Here is a 17,395-nt window from a genome sequence, read left to right as displayed (position 1 = left end):
TATATATGTTTTTCTTCTATTGTTACAAAGATGACATTTTCACTAATGTTTTCCGGAAATCGTTCATATATAGTGTTCAACCTCATCTGAGCAAAGATCGATGATAGGACGAAGTGTGTAGGGGTGAAGTTCACATCATTTCTGCATACCTCGTCTAGTCGTCCTCTACCAATCTTCGCCACACTTCCTAGGCAGAAGAAGGCCAATGCAGGCCATTAGAGATCGTCTTCATTGTATTGAATCCTTCCTTTCTTTTGTCCTCTTTTAGAAGGCTTGATTTTATGCGTACATTTATATAGTCAATTAACATAATGACCCCAATCTCCCTATGATCACACAACGTATTCAACAATGACAGAATAGTCATTGCATCTAAATCTCCCAATACCTTGACGCGTCCATTCCAGATATGGCCGGCGTTAACAACACCGATTCATTGTGGCGCTACCAATACGACAACAGGCACATCAGCGCCAGGCAAGTTAGCTGTCCTATGATTGTAACAACGCCGATGGTGGCCCACGCCAAACGTTTTAGTTATTCTGCTATTACAACTACTCAGTCGACTCCATTATTGCGGTGACGTGTGCTGCCGTCCTGTGTGAGCCTGTCTGTCCGCCAGTCTAGCCATTTATTGCAAATCGTGTCAAGGTTAACGGTAACATGGCGGTGACGCCGAAATAACGCTGTTCTGTAACATCGGATCGTACGGAGGGAGCCGCGTGCGTATAGCTGCTATTGGCTGCACTTTTGCTCATTTACGGTCGTGCCATAATTGGTTAGCAAGCATTGTTCGAATAGATGAAGCAAGTGCCACGCGAAGCAACACAATCCAGGGGGTCGACTAGGGTAAAAGACAATGAAAAGACGAACTTTTTACTGATTCTAATAAAACGAACTCAGTAGTTGTTTCAAATAAAAGGACTATTCGAGGATATACATGTGTAAGCGACACGCAACGCGATTTTCGATGTTTTTTGCCCAGCAGACCGATGTCTTCTTTTTTGCAGAATGTGTACAGTAGGTTAGTCGCAGTTCATCTAATGGACATCTTAAAAGTAGTTTCGCGTACGGTGATTGTATAAATGTCATGGAGGCAGAATTACAAGGTTCACGGATAACCCTTCATGAAAATATCTGTTCAAAATGCCACTTCGAGCTAATTCCAGCTTTTTTAATCGTTTTGCTGCTGAACGTTGCCCTTTCCCAGACTGAAGCAGCCTATGGACCATCTTGAGCTCTGCTGCTTTCGGGTACCACTCGGGCATAGGTAGAAGGAATATATCTGAAATAATCTATCTATAATTATACGATAGATAAAACAGATTCCTGAATACGGCGAATTCATTGGGCGGGTCAGAAATTGCCTGAGTGACAATTCTAGATTTCAAAGCTACTGGAAGCTTTTAATAGAAGCCACATACTTTACTTTTTATTCTGTTTATGCTGCGCAGTGGTTGGGAACGGCGACCAATTACGGCGACAAGGTATAAAGACCAGAGGATACTACTGGCTTTGTCGCAAGTATACAGTGGTCCCATTGTAATCGTTATTACCTTTATTTGCTTGATTAATGCTTGAATATATCGATATTACAACTAGTTGAAATACGAACAACTAATGGTGTAAGCTTGTTTTTCTCAATGGCATCGTAGCATATAAATTACATGTTTCAATTAGGAAACTCCAGTTTGCCTGCCTGAGCCATAGAATCGTCGCATGATGACAATCGAGCAAGCGTTATAGACTCATTAATCACATCTGTACAAACTAGGTTTACAAACCAAGATGTTTAAATGCTGCCTGTTGCGGATATATAAACACTCATGTAGTTTGATGTGTCTGACGGTCAATCTGTGAAAACAGCAGCCTCTTACCCTCTCGCAGAGAACACTTGCAGCGGACATAGGACAACTCAATGTGATCAGCCAAGACATACAAACATACCCCACGATGACGAAAAAATCGCTCCATCAAATCGGAGTGGCTGTCCAAAAAAACCGTTTTAATATGTAGAAAGCCTTTGCTAAGTTATTGACAACGGAAGCGCAATCCGTCGATAAAATCTATCGACTTTCATAGATAATATAAGTGGTAATCATCATCGATACCAGTTAATATATGAATAGAGGGAGAGAGAGAGGGCGAAAGCCCTGTGGCAAATTTTCGTTCTTCCGTATTCTCAGGAGGAATTGACACTCGATAGGCACTTATGAGTGCATATATCCATGAAACCGGATGTTTAGCATGACGTTAATCACCGCCGAACCTACGGCTCTCTCCAGGAATTCTATGGGACTCTAGGTATTTAGTTGATGTGCTTGTAAGTTCTATGCAACTACGTTTGAAACTTACGCATAGTGTAACCAGACGTCATAGCATTCTACTTAAGCTCTAGAAGTCCAGTTTATCACAATTCTAATGCATACGTATCTTTGGCTCTTAGGTAGAACTTAGCCCGCCCTAGGTATTCTTATAATTTATATTTTTTGACCTGTAGATTGCGGACGCACGTTTTTCTAGCCAGATAATTGTTATATTACTCTTAGATTGTATAGCTACCTCTTTAGGCGTTTTTTAGCAAGCTACATTGGAAGGCTCGCTATAATTGTCGACAACGGAAAATACAACGTAGGATCACCAACGTCTAAGCTGATTTCCTTATGGATAAATAGCACTTTTGAGACCAAAAATTTAAATATATAGAAGAAAACGGGACTTCACACAAACCCGCCACCTAGACGTACTTGAAAGCTTTATTCTCATGTTACAAACGCTCTGCTCTTATCAGTTTAGCACGATAATTACTATCAGTAATAACCGTTTAGATCAGTCGTCCGGTGCTAACCACCTACCACATCATTATACCGTGACAGTTCTTTCGTGGCTAACCCTCAGCTGACATTTTGACGACAAGCCCTGGCGCCGCTTTTTTACCAACATTACCTTAAGAATACACTTCTCTACGGTTAATTAATGAGCCCGCTTGTAGAGTATTAGCTAACAATAATGATCAGGATAATGAATGTGAGAACTAGCCGTAATCAACATAGGAAGAGCAACACCAGAATTGAAGGCACGTGAGCCACCGAGTCGTCACTGCAGCCGGCGAGACACGACTCGGTTTTTGCTACCTGACGCCGGTCCACGCGTAATGCTCGGTAGGAAGCGTTGGACTGCTCAGAAATACGCAAAATCATTACAGCATCGTACCCAACAAACCACAACAGCTGCACTAACGAATCGAGCAAGCAAAACGTAACAAAGAGACGATAGATACAAACTATAGTCGGCATTTTTACCGTCCATCGATAGATATTAGCAGATTGTTCACGAACGAGGGCATACCCCTGGAAACGATACTCGAGCCCACAAGATTAATAGACTGAGCTAGCTAAGTAAAAATTTATTATTTTTTATATGGATAAAATGCTGTTGAGGGTTTTAGTTGGCTGTTTTTGCTCACTGTGAATATTGTATGTTGTCAAGTGAAAACAAACTTGTCAAAGGATAAATAAGGAAATCAAAAGAGGAGCTTCTGTACAGCCACTGCTGATCGACAAACGCAATGATATTGGACATGGTCCGTCTGTCAGATGCTGAAATAAAGTTTGTTCCATTTACTACTGCTACTACTTTGCCTTGTCTACTGTGTAATGCGATAAATTACTGTCACACTAATAGAAATCGTCCCGAACTTTCGATTAAATTAGTCAACTTTACGCCCAATTAATTGTGCTGCCGCATTGATGTTATAACGCGTATTAAACGCTAATAATATGGATAGCAATACAGCATATGGGTCTTGCCGTTTTGTACGTCTTAAGCCTTTTACTGGCACAAACGGCACGGGAAATGGACGCGAAAAAAAATGAGTGAAAAAACGAAGCGTAAAACAAAACGAAAAATTTCAAAAAAAAACAATACAAATCATTGCGAAACATGACGTGTCCATCACCGAGAAACAGCGCCCACCTATTACTGGCAAACGGTATAGAAAACTACTGAGGGGGCGGGGAAAAGATTGATCCGACAGCGTCAGAAGACAAACCTCGATAGCGCAAGACTTGATTAATCCACGCTGTAAAGAGCAGTTGCCATCCTGAACGACTCAAGAGCTGCGGTAGTAGCGTTAGCAACAAAGACAGTAACACGAAAAACAATCCACACGATTTATTTGGATGCACAAACAGCCAATCGAAAAATCAGTAGATGTTTTTAGGAATCGATCGTCTTCATCATGCGTTGTCGCTCAAATAATCCTATTTGACAATCCTCATGTGACTGTCACGTAATACGCGCTGAATAAGCTATGTTATATGACATTGCAGTCGCAATAAACATTTTGTAAATATGCGTGTTTAAGCTACTGGGGTGGCAAGACGGTACGGGGCAAGGATAAACAATTCGTTCGGCGCAATTTCCAAAGTGTAAATTACATACATGTAAGCGTTATCTAATCAAGCACAGAAGATAGTAGAAGTTAGGGAATTGCCTCATTAAAGCATGGCTAGTATGAAGTCCTCCTTAGCACGAAATGTATAAGCAGGTGAAGAAATGACAAACTTGTCATTCTATGTGACGCTTGCCATTAAATAGCAGAGGATAAGGAAGACCCTTATTTCAATTTGCGTTCTGCGCGTATACAAGGATCCGTCCTTCAAGAGCGTTGTTTCCTGTATTTTTTGCGCTTAAAACTAATTTTCCACAAAAGTCATTAAGAAAACCCGTAAGTGCGATTGCGCTATTATGTGAAACGACGGTTGATTTTGTGAACATAACCATGCTCAGATAACCAGGGGGGCCACCCCTGAAGTCCCACGCTGATATCACGTATCCGGCATGTTGCACGCTTACTCCCACGTAGTCTTGTATATCAAAATTGTAATTTATTCTAACTTCCAGCCACGACCAAATCATTATCTTTACAATGCCGGCCGACCTGACGGGTGAACTTCACACGGTCGCCAACCAAGTTCACGCGGTACAATAAGCAGAAAAGTTTCAGCATGCAAATACAAATCACACGAAATAACCTATGTAATATAAATAGCATCTACATATGTTCAATTGAAGTCTGTATCACGGTACTCAATGTGAAACTCCGTAGCTAACAGCGTCTTACCTTCTCAGTTATTTAGAACAGCGGTCGTATTTCGTAACATTCTTTCTCTACTTTTTTTTTTCTAGTTTCAACTACAGTCCGCAATAACTATTAATCAGTATAATATAATACAATACATTGTATGTAAAATGATACGATAACAAAATGCCTGGAATAAAATAACAAAAAAACACCCTTCCATATCGTCTAATAATATTATAACCTTTATCTTTTTAATTTGTTTGTTTTTTATTAAAAAAAAAAACAAACTATGTTTACCGTACTAGGCGGCTAACTACAACAATATTGATGCCGTTAACCAGCCGTCACAACAGCAACAGCGGCACTTCTCGCAGCATTTTTGCCTGATGGTAGTAGGTTTATTGATAGCTGAATCAGCCCCCTGCACTGAACTACCCCCTTATCGCGTTGCTATAAGTCCCTTTAGTTGTTTGTCTGTCTGTATCTGGCTCATGTCGAAACACACAATTTAATCGGGCAAAGGTCGACTGACAAACGACAAACAGCCGCCACGTTTGTAGTTGCTGCTCGCAGAACTGTCTCTACAAAGGCACCGCCCCGCCCCTTAAATACGGCCAGTCTGTGAGCGAGCTAAAAACAAGCTGATCCCATAATGTCTGCTTTGTGTGTTCACCATATTCGATGTTCATCGTCAGTATAGCTGATTCAAATGGAACACCTCTGAACTATACGGTAGCCATCGGGTACCATCCTCAGTCCATGAATCCGAAAGAATACCACGTCGCCTATTAATCTTTAATATGGAGAAATAATACTTAGGTAGCACTTCGTTATTTTTGATATCATGCATCAGTCTTCTCAAACCGCTTCCATGGACATTTCAGGCCAGTCAACAGAAGTCAATAACGGATTTTGTTTGACAAAAATTAAGACTGTCGATTGACTGTAGACACTTTCGTTGAAAGCTAACGGGAGGGTGAATTTCATTTCGACGATGTTTCAAGCGACAAAAGGAAAAACCCCACCCAAAGGTTGTTGAGAGGAACCTTTGCATGCAGTTACACCGGATCGCACACGAGGGGCAGTTAATTACATCAACTAATAACGTCTTATACATATCGAAGTTCCAAGCGAATGAAAATGTATACACTCAGGTAAATATACACCTGTAACTTGTGCGAAAGGTAGAAAGCCTTTACCGTTAGGATTAGGTATCGATAGATAGTTAAACGTAAAAACCGTTCCATAGTGACGGCTGCTGCTAGTTTTTGCGAATTATCAATAGCCCGATTAGCAATAAATGTAAAGCTTTCGCATAAGTGAAAGTTGTCCACTAAAGGCACGTTCAACCCAAACTTACTTAGTTATATTAATTACCGTATACAGAATTAGTTGTAGCTGATATTATTTGGGAGCTGTGAAACCTAGTGGTGAAATGTTTCTACCATCAGCGCGTGCCACCGTAATGGCGCAGTAATGCGTTTGTTTATTAAATACTTAGGGACATGTAAGGTGCTCTCGGTTCAGTCCAGTCGTAGACATATTTCGCTACGTATTGGCAGGAGCCAACTGCCTAAAGGACCGATTTACTGAAGCAACACCAGCCGTAAATCATGAAAAACGTTTAATCATCAGCGTTTACGTATGCTATACGTACCACAGTAGACTTCACACACTTTCTGTATTCTACAACTTTGACCCAACTCAATCTGAGAACACTTTTCTTAAGCCAAATGGTTGGCCGTTAAACGATGATATTCTCAGCGTGCAGCACAACATACCGAAAACGGAAGTAATATTTATCCTTTCCGTTTCCTCTATGGAGATGTAATATATGTGGACTTCCATATGTTTGGCTGATTGTAATTAACACACATGCAAGGCAAGCACACGACGATAGGTTAGATCGGATCCTCGCGAGATCTGTCCGATTAAGTGAACCCTTTTACTGTACCATGAAATACGCATCGCTATGACCGAACGACCGCTAAGTGCTTGAATCATATGTGGAATGAATCGTCAAAAAGAGAACGAGTTATATTTTGATGATTGATGTTTATGAAGCGCGTAAGCGTTTTAGCCAAACTGGTTCCTGAGTGGAATATTTTAAAAAACAAAGATGTATATATACGTATATTGTTATATATGACAAGATGAGTAAGCGACTGATGAGCTATTGTAACTCCAAGCTGTTTTTAACTGCGTTACTTTATACCATTTAATAATGATATTTGAATTATTTTTCGTTGGGGCTACCAATATCTGGCTATCATAGCGCGCTAGACGTATTCCATTATACTCAGCTAGTTCTTGAAATTCGCAGAAACAATTGCATGATTTACCTAGATGTATAGAGAGCAATTAAGAGGATGGGTTTGTTATATATATATTGACTACTGACTATTGTATCTTGAGATGCAATGGCCCAACAATGGTGTTACGCGTGAGTATTCACACGTTTACCGTCTATGAATCGAAGCTATGATCACAATCGGTGTTTCTCGTTGTTAAATACTCAGTAATGTGTTATACATACGGTCGATTACTAATGCGGTCAGGGGAAGCAGCAAGTGGATCGTTGCCATTTGCAGCCAGCATTTCAGTCTGTAGTGGTCTGTCAATGTCAACTGAGGCTGTTCTGCAGGGCCGCTGATACTCTGTATTCGCGTTTTGAACACATAAGTGGTAATGCTCTTGTATCGATCCTCGGCGGCAAAAATGTCCGCTCAAAATAATTTCCTATCCTGTAAAGCTACCCATTTTACAAAGCAAACAATAGAAAGTCTACAGAAGCGCACCTAAAGGTGTCTTTATATATATATATATATATATATACTAACTCCCGGTAATTTTATATTTTTCAATGTTTCACATTGACAAATGCTGTATGTGTTGATCTTCCTGTAAGCCGCATAGTGAGAAATATATATATTTCTCACTATGCGGTTTTTTAATAGAAGAATTTGTTTTTTTATGCTCAGAGGAGACTGCAGACAGGTTGCATATCTGGTGTTTCACATCTAGCCTATATGTGCTTTCGTTTCCTCGTGCGTATTTAACAGCCTCACAGTAGCCACGGAACTCACTCAGATGACTGGAAGTGTTTATCTAACAAATGTAGCGTGTTATATCGTTCGTTCGCATGCACACTTATTTAAAAATTTTCCGTTTTTTATTACCATTAGATATACAACCATTATTACCATCCGGTTGTTTTAGCTATGTAGCGTCACTCAGTTCTGTCGTCGTCTGCAGTATTTAGCCGAAGAACCTGTTCTTTCCCAAAAATAAGAAGGAAAAACATTTTTCTAAAAATCATCTTAACGATCGCTCGTAGTATTATTATCGCTTACATTAAAACTTCGTAATAGGTGACTAAAGACCACTTTCCCGGTGTCTCTGCCCATTGCCGCTTGAACGTTGAATGAACCGCTTGAGCGTTTCATCTTTCCTTTTAGCTATTTTTGCATCTAGTTTAGAGCTCGGATCAGGCAAAAGAGATTGACACTCGGGGTACCGATGCCATTATCTTTGAATCGCGACTCCGTCGCCGAATTAAACAGACGTCTCGCATCTATATCCCGGGATCGTTCCCATTATAGCCATTGCTATTGCTGTTTTCCCGCTCAGCGCTTACACAGGCAAGCGTCATCGCCCGCTTCCATACATGACATTAGAAGCAGACGCGCCAGTAGTAATAATAAGCTACGTAGTAGCTTAGCTGAGAAAGAACACAAGGCATACTCGTGATAAAAATAGCGTCAAGGTTACGACCAATTACGTCTGTTTATTTTTGAATGGTATGTGTACGGTGAAAGTTGGGGCTGCGTGCGAGGGCGAGCCGTAAGGAACGCCAACAACGAAAGTATAATCCGACGTTTGTCGCATATTCGCGTTTACTGTAATGCAAACTGTTTATATCATTATGTTGTAGATAATGCAAAACCTCGACTGGCCGCATGGAGGTTACTTTGATACGCATTTTGTGCAGTTAGAGAAAAACGTAACAGCAGGACAATTATAGTAGTTAAAAGAAAGTACAGTAGCTCGAGGAAGCTCTTCCAACGATTTCGTTTGATAAATAAGGCTCGCGTAAATTGCTACCAAAAACAAGTGGTCTTTTTATACAAGTCATTATTTCGGGAAATTACAAGGGCAGGGTTACCTGCAAAGCTCGTATAACCAGTTTTCAATTGGTGCAAACAAAAAATACGACCGACAAACGTAGATTGGTCGGTAAATATCTTTCGACGACGATGGGGGGATTTTCTGGATTTTCTATGTAGCTACTTGGATAAAACAGCTGAAACTCACATACTAACTCCGGCGCGAAAACGAGCAAAATTTATTTGCACAATTCAGTTTACAAAAATGAGATTTATAGCCAATATTCTTGCATCTATTAGAGAATTTCGGGGGATTTTATAACACAAATTATTAGCTAGAGCAAAACGTCTATCGCTGCCCAGGCCCTTGAACCCATAGCGCTTAATTCTAGACCTTTATCAGATGTTATTATTACATATGTATTATAACTAAAACAAAATAATAAAATAAGGAAATGTTCCATAACTCCCGTTCGATTAGTGTCAAGTGTTAATACAATGGCGCTCTCTATTCTAAATGCAAACAAAAAAAATTTATCTACAGTTAACAAAATCCAACTTTTTATGTAGAATATAAAATGACAAGATCCAAGCAAAATGGTTGTTTGTCGGTATGTATAGCTTCTACTCGTCTCGTTGTTCTTTTGTTTGTTTTTATTATTATTATTGTTATTATTATTTGTATTATATAATCTAAATCTATACCACCTAATAGATTACTTTCGATTACAGTAGAAAATTTCCAGGCATCATTGCCATCATGTCGGTTCCAAGTGCTGCTTAAGGACGTTCGTGGCTTGTTTACCATCCACCGTTACCGGCGTATATAGAACCGATGAAGAGATATTGAACGGCCTTCCCATCCGAACCTAATCATCAATAACTGGTTGAAGGACATTTGCTAGAAAAAAAAAGCTCCGATGTTCGTGTGTTATACGAACTGACGCAAGATAATGTATCCGATCGTAAATCCATATGCGAAATTCTCTACAAAAACACAACGAAACCAAATAATTTTTATAGCGGTTGATTACAGGTAATGAATGTGTAAATCAATTAAATGTGTTCCACGATTTATGAAAAAGTCGAGCAAAAAAAAAACGGCTCCTTTGGACATCGACAAGATTACAACGATCCACGGAAAAAATCGGGACCGATTTGGTTTCAATCAAGGGATCAAAAAAAAAAACCACTGGTCGCAATTTTTTGCCCAGTTACCAAAAGAAGTTTTTCAGTCATGAGATTATGATGTTGTTTTTTGGTAACGCATATTTAGGGTAATATTATTTCAAAATATAAAAAATATTTGCTTCGATTTTGACTCGAAGGTAGTCAATATTTTTTCGACTACTCAATATTTTGCGATGAACCCGTCACATTTCATTCTGTTGAATATATATTTTTGGACAATATTTTTTCCTCCATCTATACTATATAATACTATAATAGGATGACCGTCGGCAACCTGGCACAGTAATGGGTCGTACTAATAATAGTATCCGAAGTGTTGTAGCTATCCGAAAACGAAAATTATTATTTCTACCAGCAGCGGTTACTTGTGTTGTCTGCTTGTTTAGTCAGCCGAATTGCCAACAATCCAGGAGGACGAGGTTGGTAGAATACCGAGACGTTAAAAAGTTTTGGCGCGGCCAAAAACCCCTGACGGCTCCAATCCAAATCTATTAGCAGGGGTTTGCCTGCATGACGCACGTCAAGAGCACGTGCTCATTCAACTTGCCAGCTGCTAATTTTCACGCAAGCGGAATGGCCATGCTTTGTGCAGTGTCGTCATATCGCGAAACGAGCCGGCGCTAACGTAATACTCACAACTAAGCTTGAGCCAAGGCAAACGATTCCATTGCAAAAGTCGACAAAGTCGAAAATACTATGCCATTTTTATCACTGACCATTACGATGGTTGCGACTGTAGCCTCACGAACAACAACAACAGTCAGGTAAAGCAATTGGAAAGCTACTGTAACATCTACGAGTGACCCAACTAAGAAAAAGTGCCCGCCTACATCATGAGCGTAATAATGACCCGACATAGCTCATCGGCAGCGTTATGCTAGTCCCCACTGGCAGACGAATCCATGAGAACCGTGGAAGTACGAAGCCACTAATTGATGGACCGATGGGGTAGTGACAATGGAACGGAAAAGAAAAAAGCGAAGTAATTACACTTAGCTGCTAACTTACTACGCCGATAGTTATAAGAGCCAATAACAATCCGAAGTGTGCGATGGAAGGGGTGCGTAACTTAGTAAAAGTAAATCCGTTTGGCATAGCTAGGGGATTGCGGGAAGCTAACGTTGTTTGATAACAGTTTTTGTATATACATACGGACCAATAGGGAAGCTGATAGATTATTGTTTGGGTAAGAGCATTCTGACGTGTAAAATGTCGAAAAAGCTCGAAAGGTCGCTTGTTTGTAAACACACTTTAATGAAATCGAATCATCTCTGCAATAAGAATTCAGTAACGTTTCTCTCCTTACGTAACAAAATTTGCGGACACAGTTACTCGGGCACTGCATTGATCAGATTGAAATATTCCCACTTACGCTTTTCTGTCCAAGGTTCGATAAACCGCCCCGACGCACGCTGACATCACATCGCCTATCAAGGACAAAAGATGACCCCACTGTATGCCCATGCGGCACGAACTGGCTATTGAACCAGTCAACGCGCAATATCGCCGTTTGATTGCGCATCTTTCACGGTCACCGCCAAAGGGGAAACCGTTCAGCTTAGAATCGTACGCCATTGTTTGGCTACATAAGCCGAGTTGTCGTGAAGATTGGGCATAAGGTAAGCTGGTTCGCAGTAACCTGCTTAGTTACCTTGGGCTACAATTGCTATCGGCGGCTAACAACGGCCTGCTAGCTTGGCGACTCCCAATAAAGCAGTGGCTGGATTGCCAAAACGGGTCCTCGTATAGATACCTAAATTGATTCACAGCAGCATAATCATCCATATCACCCGTCACCATCGTATATTATTGCTTCAGAGATGGCGAACATAATCAGCCAGTGCATCACAGACAGGAAGAATTAACTGTCGTCGATTTACAGTCAAAATATGGCCAGACAATCAACCGTCTGACTAAACTCCGAAACGACGAAAGATTTCATAGCTATTTTTACCAATACTGCGTACTGCCGTGTACTCAACGCGGAATTTGCAAAAGGAAAAAACAAAAAAGAACGACAACCTTTACAGTTACCATTACAGATGCGAGGAATGAGTTGTACGTTCCACGTGCGTATAATTATAAATTAGATACGAAACATTAATTAACTTGACAGATCAAAAACGGTGAATGGAACTGTCAGATGAGGCGCGCCAAACAGGAGAGCAGCTATAAGAAAAACGTAAAAAACAGTTCACTTATGATCTCATAATCCATATGAGTTTAGCCGAAACACGAAGCCGAAATTTCTTTGTCCCAAATCACAACTGTTACGTAACTAACAAAAAGAACATTGCGCGTCCACTTACGTATTATCAATCGCATACATTCAGTCCTCGTGCTCGACGTATCCGCCAACCATAAAATCAACGTCTATGAATCATCATCTGAATTAGTAAATTTCGACGGCAAGCTAGGCATCATTTCGTCGCTACGGAAACGACGCAACGTTCAATGCAACCCTTACTGCTTGATTATTGTTAATGGTATAAAACAACAAGCCTAAAGCTTGCAGATCCTACTGTTGGTCACCCTATATATGTATATGTACATAATTTATGTAATATAATTTATAACTCTTACGTGGCCACGTCCGCCGGCGCCGAGAGCTAACGCTACTTGCTGCTTGGCCCATGTTGCCACGGAATAAGAGCGACCCCAGTGGTCACGGCGTTGTCAGGCCCAGTAGTCAGAACGCAAAAAAGTATGCTTTAACGTAGTAACAGCGCTAGTCGTGTTACGTTATGACGCATTGAGGCGTCGTAGGCGATCGAAATTGGGCTTCGGTAGCGACGAGGCCGCGTCATGGCATAAGTGGGAGACGCGCTGGACGCTCACAGCCGTTCTTGCTTCTGCTGCGGTTGCAGCTTAACCGAACTATCCTTATTAGTTCGTTTGGAAGTTGTGATTATAGCTGGCATTGCATTTTGCCGAATGTCGGACAGAGCGAAAGGCAACCGGTGCCGTTGAAGTTGTCGGCACTACCGACAGACACTGTTGCAGTTGGTGGCGCCACTCCTTTGTCGGGCCGACGTGCGCTGTCTGGGGCATTTGCGTATTGTAGAAGCGACAGGGACAGTGTCACCAGCAAGACGACTCTGGTAACGTGAATGTGGCGCTGCGAGCTGTGTATTAGGTGTTACATAACGCTAACATACGCCCACACGCGCATCTGCATGCATTTCTAGGCATAGAACATCATGGCTAACTATCTATGTAATATGTGGGTACATGGCAGTGAGATTTGTGTAGTCCGACTGTCGTGCGCATGTAAACACAAACGATGAAAGACTTGATGAACGCAAACACTGTCAAATGCAGCGATGGTCAATAAAGCTACGTATCGCATAGAAGCAGCTGTCAGTCACAATGTTGATAAAATCCATCTTAATCGTGCATTGTAAAGTTCATCATTGTAGCCGCAATAGCTAGGCAGAGAGGTAATACAGATCCGACGGGAACAAACCAACTGAATACATTGAAAAAGCTCTCTGCTTAGAAAGCTTTGGTGAGAAGCGCGCAACTTCAAGTGATGAGGGAGTGATCAGGGCATAATACCTTGAACGGCAAAGTTTTCTGTTAAGAAAACTATAGTTTTCTTAGTGATATTTCATAGAGTGAGTAACTTGCTTGCTTGACAGTGGCAAAACGTACGGTTCAATCCGAGCCTCTTTTTTTTTTGACAAAAAACTGCCCGCAACAGCCAATAGATAGCTGAGCTATGTTCAGGCGAAAGGTCGCTTGTGCCCTCAAACAAATGTTGCTCTTTAAGACAGGAATTAGAAAAACAATAATCAATTCCTTATGTCATGGGGCATCGTTGTTCGTCTAGCATAGTCTATAACAAGCCATTACTCTAAGAAATGTGATAATTCGTTAGCAGATGTTGCACCATAGCAAGGATATTTGTCGTTTAGATGACACTACCAAGCTCCCGTCATGGTTTAGTGGACAATGTATTTGCTTGCTAATCTTGGAGACACTTGATGGTCTAGATTCAAACTAGAGCATAGACCCACTTTGTTTCGTTCTGGAGCCACCCGTCAGGTGGAATGCCTAACATGGATAGCGGACGTAAAGCTCGAAACATAAAGACGCGAAATTAGCTGAATAGGTTCTTCAATTTGTAGACGATAAAGTTCACTACAGTGAACGCAAACTGCATAAGCAATGAATATTGTGTGCCTTCGAAATTTGCTCGCTGATTCGTATGTATGTCATAATGTTGCGAAGTCGGTGGAAATGATCGGATATTGAGGTTTCCTAATGACGGAAGGCCTAGTATTGATCCACCTAGGATCTAGGACAGATAACCATTGGAAAGAGTACGTAGAGAGGGTGGGATATATTGCATCGTAGGATTTAGATCAATTTTTCTTCTTATGAGGGGCTCAATGTATGAATGCCGTTTCCCTTCTAGGTACCTACACCGATAGTATAAGGGCTATAGTCTGCGTTCTATAACTGCAATAGCATCCCCGGAATGTGTCACCTTTTTCCTTGTCTCCGGTGCTGAGTCGACCTAATTAGCAGCCCCCTCTCGTTATTTAGCTTAAAAACACATGACGTGTACTTCACCACTGGAACAGTGCACTGATCCAAGACTTAAAAAGCAACATACCTCATGTTAATTTGATTTGCTTATAGTTACGAATATATACAAAAATATCATAAGAAAGAAAACGTGCTCGGCGTTAAAGCATTTACAAGAGTCGCAAATTCATCGCCATAGGATCGTCGTAGAAATAAACAAGAACAGTTTAACTAAGGAGACAGATGCATTGGTAATCCATCTTGATGCCTACAGTACAACTGTAGCCAATGGTGAGATGGTTATTTTCGAACAGTTTTTGCCTCAGCAGCAGCAATCGATGCTCTGATAATTGTGCATTTGCAGTAACGACAGATCTAGCGACTAATCGATCGCACACTCACGTTATCACACGGAGTCAAACATAATGCCATTACACAGGAATAACCTAGCCTTGAACGAGGCTGGGCTGCGTCTGGATAACACAAGCAACTGGAGCCGGCAGTAATAGAAAAAACGGCAACTGAGTCCTCAAGTTGATGGAATGGACAAATGGAAAAGTTGCTAACGGCTAATAAGAGCGAGAATTTTAAGAAAAAATTAACCGCCCCAACAATCAATGGTAGTCAATTAAATTGGCCCTTCCCCACAGTATCGACTTAACTGGACCCGCCTATCCGACTGGTATGAAATAAGCCGATCGTCAGCTGACGTCGAACGGACGTGCGCCAGCACATGATACAAATGTATTTGCACGCACAAATGACAAAAAGAGACATGGCGCACAAATGTCGGCAGTGGAACAATTCTGTTCTATGTTTTTATACTTTTAGCAAAACCTAACAAATCGATTGTCCCAGATGTAGCGACCGCATATTGTCAAGAATGTCACCGTAACGAAGCCGTGACGAACGTGCCTTAATCGCGGTTCAAAGTGTCCACGTGTGGCACTACTGCCTAGGTAAAAATCCAGAAGGATGACCTACAGGTTCATCATTCAAGTCTTAAATAACACGATGATCCAAAACGTTTGCCCTTAGTTGTGGACTGCTGCTTGATTGCCTGTAAGCACTTTAGTTGTGACAATATGCTTCACTATGCCTCTATCTATTTTGTAATCGCATCAGGCCAAGCTGTGCCTAATCCAATATTCACCAATGAGGGTACGCAAACGTGCACAAACAGAGATCCGATCAACCCACAGTATAACCTATTCACAAGCTGCTATCGATTACTTTAGCCCAGTAGTTGTTTTTAACTGTTATATTGATGGCAGGCCGTTTCTGCTGCGGCCAGCATCAGCTGCCCCTTGTCGTTCGTAATTCATTTCTTCATAGATTTTATACAGCTGCACTAAGTGAGAACACTTTCGATCCGGTGACGGCGACATGCGATGCACAATGCCTGGTAGCGTCGGGGTCTGATGTGTATGGCCCTATATCGCAGACGGGTTTCGCAAGCCTGATCGAATCGGACCAGGTCGAGTTGAAGAGCGTTGCGCTAGCATCTGTCCATATTTTCAGTGGAACTTCGGTGGTGGCTAAGAAAAAGTATTCTTGTGGCGGCTTAGTGCATCGTAAGCTGTTACTCTCATCGTGGCACAGAGCGTCCCGTAACAAATTGCTGAAAGAGACATTACCCGAAGGAGTTTGGCGACATCAGCAACTATGGCAGTATTCGTGCCAAGGGGGGGCGCGACTGCCATGGAAATAACATTCGCATTCAAGCTAACAGTAGTCTAGCGATAACACCATCCCGACACTTACAAAACAACAACAGCAGTCGATCTGTCACCTTAATGGGAACCAGCGAAGGCCGACAAGCACTGATGGCTGGTAACAGCGGCATCCTGTTCGAATCGCCCGATAACTGTAACTCTCTAAACTGAGAGTCCCTCATATAGTTTGCTTAGGCAATCTAGTAAAGCAAGATTGTATAAGACTGTTTGTTATACGATTATTGCTGTTACAACAAATAAGTTCTGTCGTCCTTATCATGTCAGAGATTAAACGGGGGGAAAACTGGTGTTTCGCATGTTTTTTTTAAATATCCTAGTAATCACTATGATGATGATGATGATCGGAGGATTCAGGTGAAACGGCATCCGGGCAACACAATGACGTCAAGACTAATTGACTCTTTCTAACGAGGCAAACTGTATAAACATGTAGTCTGTTATGATGATGGATATTCCTTTTTAATCATTTAAGCCGCACTGATGTGCTGAATTCGCGTTAACACGAAGAGGAGAACTGAATAGATTTATGAAACTGGTTATATTAAGTTTGTTATTTGTCTGTTATCTTTGTTGAGTCTGTTTGGGATATCAATAAACTGTTTTTGTCAAGGCAACATTTTACATTGCTAAAAATACGAATTTAGTTTAATTTGCTGTAGATAGTTTTCAGTGTATAATAATAATAATAATAATAATAATAATAATAATAATAATGATTACTATTATGCTGAACGATTGCGAAA

General features: G+C 41.1%; 1 protein-coding gene across 2 annotated transcripts in view; it reads right to left on the bottom strand.

Moving 5' to 3' along the window:
- LOC111248636 (protein Smaug homolog 1-like) overlaps window positions 1-17,395 on the bottom strand; it is a 32,257-nt gene that overhangs the window by 6,255 nt on the left and 8,607 nt on the right. The window contains exon 2 of one of the 2 annotated variants that reach the window (XM_086988390.1): window positions 8,828-10,179. The exons of the other annotated variant lie outside the window; for it this stretch is intronic. The gene's annotated coding sequence lies outside the window, so the exon portion shown is untranslated. Of the gene's footprint in view, window positions 1-8,827; window positions 10,180-17,395 lie in introns of those variants that run through there. 2 annotated transcript variants of the gene reach the window in all.

The sequence above is a fragment of the Varroa destructor genome, unplaced genomic scaffold (genome assembly GCF_002443255.2).
Source record: "Varroa destructor unplaced genomic scaffold, Vdes_3.0 BEIS01000004.1, whole genome shotgun sequence".
Taxonomy (NCBI): domain Eukaryota; kingdom Metazoa; phylum Arthropoda; class Arachnida; order Mesostigmata; family Varroidae; genus Varroa; species Varroa destructor.
Note: the sequence above shows the minus strand (reverse complement) of the source record. Positions and strands in the feature narration are given on the sequence as shown.